The sequence below is a fragment of the Miscanthus floridulus genome, chromosome 8 (assembly GCF_019320115.1).
Source record: "Miscanthus floridulus cultivar M001 chromosome 8, ASM1932011v1, whole genome shotgun sequence".
Taxonomy (NCBI): Eukaryota; Viridiplantae; Streptophyta; class Magnoliopsida; order Poales; family Poaceae; genus Miscanthus; species Miscanthus floridulus.
This window is the reverse complement of record NC_089587.1, coordinates 59,878,320-59,883,156: the sequence shown is the minus strand read 5'-3', so window position 1 is coordinate 59,883,156 and position 4,837 is coordinate 59,878,320.

The window sequence follows — 4,837 nt, the reverse complement described above, 5'->3', positions numbered from 1 at the left end:
TAGGTCCCCGGCCTGGGACTCTATACCAACAGCTGGGCAAGGGATACTGGTGGAGCGCGGTGCGTTGCCCCAAGCTTGCATGGTGTCGGGGTGGTCCCGCTCGCGTCGCGCCTGGCGAGTGCTACGGGAGCCGCGGCCCGGACGCTGCCTGCGCCTGGGCTGCGGGTCCGTGGTAACGTCGTCGAGTAGTGGAGCTCGGGGTGTGAGGAGTACCATATCGTATCCACATCCTAGAGACATGAACTCTAGGCTCCCGAACCATACCACCGTGCCGAGACGCAACGGTCGTACGGGGTCTGCCATCCGGAACTTGCTGGGACGATGAAGCTAACACGCAGCGATCCCCTACCTGACGCGCCAACTGTCGGTGTTTTGGAACCGGGGGCCCCTCAACCGACGAGTGAATTTGTGCTGCGTGCCCCTAATTCCCGATGGTGATGCAAAGAGACATAAGGTTTATACTGGTTCAGGCAATCGACGCCCTACGTCCAGTCTGAGAGATCGATCTTGTATTCCTTGCACCGGAGTGCTCGTAGTAGGGGGTTACAAGCTAGGCGAGAGAGGGAGCTAGCCCCAGGTCTCGGCGGGGGCGGTGCGGGCTGCTTGAGGCGTTGTTCTCAAGCAGCACGGATGTGGTTCTATGGGTGAGTTCCTCTTTTTGTTCATTCTCCTCCCCTAGAAATGGCACCGGCTACCTCCTTTTATAACCACAAGGAGGAAGCCAGAAGTACATGAGAAGGACACTATTTGCTGATGTATTCTGCTCCCTGGAGCAGCGCGACGTCGTGGGAGTTCCCGTTGGTGTCTAGTCGGTATGGTCTCTAAGGCCGGCGACACGCTATGCTCTTGTACATTTGTTGACTCGGTGAAGTGCCGAGGCCTGGTGGTTGCTGTAGTTGGTTGTGCCGAGACCCGCTGTGCCGAGGCCTACCGTGCCGAGACCTTTGCGGGTGGCAATGCGGGGTCTTGGCGGCCATCGTCGTAGTTGATTTAGGCGGAACAGTGTGGAACGTGCGTCTACAGGATATGGTACCCTGTATTGTCAGTAAGGGATGGTAAAAAGGCGATTTGACCGTTGTCCCGTCGCTCCTGTCGCGGCGCACTACCGATTGTGGCTTGCGTAGTGGGTGCAGCTGGGCGCATTAATTGGATGCGACAGCCTGCTAGAGTGACTTTTGAGGCGGAGGCGACGAGGTTGCGGGACGAGCCCAGCCTCGGGCGAGGCGGAGCATGGTCAGTTCGCCCGAGGCCCTACCGGGAGTCTCGAGCAAGGTGGAACTCGGCCAGTTCATCCGAGGCCTATCGAGGGTCTTGAGCGAGGTGGAGCATGGCTAGTTCGCTGGTCCCGAGGTCATAGGAACCTAGTTCTGACTCCGCACGTCGTGTTCGTCCTTGGTGCAGGAGTTTAGGCAGCACAGTAGCCGGTAACCCCTGCACAGTCCTATCGTGGATGGTAGGGCGCTAACGTGACTGACGTCTGGTCTGCCACTTCGCTGTACTATGCCATCATGTGGTTGTCGGAGTGGTTGAGCGCCTTGATTGGATGTGATGTCTAGCCGGAGTAGTCTAGTCAAAGCGGTGGTCGCAAGGCTGGTCGCGAGCCGGCCTCGCGCGAATCGGAGAATCGGTACTTCTTCTGAGGCCTTGGCGAGGGGGCCTCGGGCGAAGGGGCCTCGGCGAGGGGGCTTCGGGCGAATTGGAGATTTTTGGCTGAGACCTCGTTTGTCTTATCGGTTCTTGTTTTTAGGGTCTAGGCAGTTTTTTGGTTCTTGCTTGGGGTACCCCTTCTCACGGTATCCGACACTATGTCATATATCAAGATATCTTTATGTTTCTCTCTCTTTATGATATTTCTTCCCCCTTTTCACTATATTTACTACTATCTTTGTTTCTCTCCCCCTTTGTCATCAATGACCACAAAGGTTCTAAATATAGATAGTATTACTTGTAGGGTCGAGGTTATCAATGTCAATCAATGGGGTGAGGATCATTTTCCCAAATTTAGTCCAATCTAGATCATTTGCCAAAGATATTTAACTCGGTTTGATCCAAGGACAAGCTTCTTCACACCTCCAAATAAGGGTTATCTTGTACCATATTGAGTTAAACACTTAGAGCTCATTTTCTAGATCAAACACTAGGTTTACAAGCCCATAAATATATCATATGCTACCACTAGATCAAGTCAAGCATAGAAGCAATAGTGATACCATATAGACATCAAAATCATTTGATTTTTATGAATGAGCCTAATAAAATAGAACCACTTGAAAGGTCCTAATAAAATTGAAAATGTGACTAGATGCACTAATCATGTCCTTAGCAAAGATGTATGTCATGCCAATCAACTTTTACCTTGGATTGCTCGAAGAAGAGGCATGACATATGAGTGGGGAGTGCATCAACACATATTTGAGAAATCCAATATGTTCAACCCATTCTTTAGCTTGCAAAACATTTTCTCATCCAATGGCTTGGTGAATATATCGGCAAGTTGATCTTCGGTGCCTACACTCTCAATGTAAATGTCCCCTTTTTGTTGGTGATCTCTTATAAAATGGTGATGGATATCAATGTGCTTTGTTCTTGCATGTTGAACCAGATTGTTGGTTAGCTTGATTGCACTCTCATTGTCACATAGCAATGGCACTTTCTTGAACTTGATTCCAAAGTCACTCAAAGTGGCCTTCATTCAAAGTATTTGTGCACAACAACTACCGGCAGATATGTATTCGGCTTTGGCGGTTGATAATGCAACACTATTTTGCTTCTTTGATGACCATGAAACAAGTGATCTTCCCAATAATTGACATGTGCCCGAGGTGCTCTTTCTTTCAACCTTGTATCCCGCATAATCTAATAGATTTTATTTGTTAATAGATTTTATTTTATTTATAAAAGTTCTTTTACCTGCTTAATCTAATAAAACAAATCGTTCGCTATTTATTTGCTAGGATTATCATTCCACATTCCTAAATATTTTTACGCACTGAAATTTAACCTGGACGTTTATTTGAGTCCGTGAAACTACGTCACACAGGACTCGCTTATCACCTCAAGTACATTTTATATCAAAACCCGAGAAAACTTGATTCAAAATTTTTCTTAGGTCTAAATCGTGGTGCTAAACAAGCTCGTAACACCAGGGGTGTTACACTTCCCCACCGTCCAACACCTCCTGGTACAAGTTCCCCGCCTTGATTTCTTGATGCTTTGGCTCTTTAGTTGCATTGGTAGGGTTAGCAAATTTGGTATGTTATGAATATGTTTTTTAGCATTCGTTGTTAGTGTTTGATGTGTGCATTAGTTTTAGGATATACTCTACTCATGGATTGGATGTAAAGTTCTTATTGCATGGACGTAGGTAGTTGATACATGAAGGGTTTGTATAGGTATGTTTGTTCCATTTTCTGTCATGGTAATGTAGGTGTGAATGCAAATGTTTGGGTTAGGAAATGTGTAGTTGATATTGGTATTGATGTGTTGGTTCATATTTTGTAGATGGATCGGTTAGTGCGATTGTTTCATGGTGGCAAAGTGAAAGGAAACAGGGAGTTCAAAAGTATGCAGGAACATGTTGAGTTCTTTAGTGGACCTCCTACCTTTGATGCTTTGGTTAGCAAGTGCCGGATAAATTTGGGTGGCCACTAAGTTTGAGAGACAGTTTTGACTATGGGAAGGAATGGGCACATTATGTGTTGATGTCTTTGTCATGTGAGGATGAATGGAAGAATTACATAGACGTTGTCAAGATTAGCAGTGTTAGGTGCTTGGAAGTTATTGTGGAGAAGGGGTCTAGTCGGATTGTGGTGGCAGTGGATGATAGTATAGATTTGGAGCCCGTAGAGAACCTTACCCAAGACAAAGAGTTACCGGCGGTTGTCGTTAGAGAAGTTGATAGGTCATGTGAGCCAGGTGCCTTGAATGATGATTTTGATGAAGAAATGTTTAATGAGGACGATGGCAACGGAGATGGAACACATGATATGGACGACATATCCTAAGGATCCGAGGATGACGAAGTTGATGTTGGCTCCACGGACGAAGATGACTTTACTTCGGGCCTAAGTAGTTTGGATGATGTGTTGGAGGATGAGTATAGGTCTGAGACTAGCAGCGAGGACGAAAGTGATTGTTGTGAGGGAGGGTTTGTGGATGCAATAGGAGTCCCAGCTGACGGGTCATTGACAATGGAGTACAATAACATCGAATTGAGGCAATTGAAGGCTGTCCATGTGGAGGTACCCTCAGTACCTAATTTCATGGACATTAGTATCGTTGACCAGGCAATATGTGACACCGATTTGATGTTGTTGGCCGATGCGGTACCAGATAGTAAGGAGGTGGAGATTGAAAAGGGGATGGTATTTGATACGTTGGAGCATCTCAAGTATTTCCTAATGGATTATGCCATTAGGTTTCATAGGTCGTATTATGTGAGCCACTCCGACAAGAACAAGAGGTACACGGTCCTTTGCAAGAATGGATGTCAATGGGGTCTATGGGCTCAGAGGCAGAAAAACTAAAAGTGGAAGATTCGCAATGTGAGGCAACCTCACACCTGTCGATCTTCAAAGCCGAACAATGTGCACGCCTAAAACGCAGCCCATTACCTTGGTCGTTGCCTTGTTGGCATGGTTAGGGTCAATAGTGATACATCTGTTTCAAGCATGATCGAGACCATATTTGGGTTCACTGGTTATAGAGTGAAGTACTCAAAGGCATGGCGGGCAAAGCAGCATGCTATAGAGTTGCTATGGGGCGATTGGAAAGAGGCGTGCAACCAAGTTCCTAGGATTCTAAGTGCCATGAAACACTTCAATCCAGGCCTTAGGTG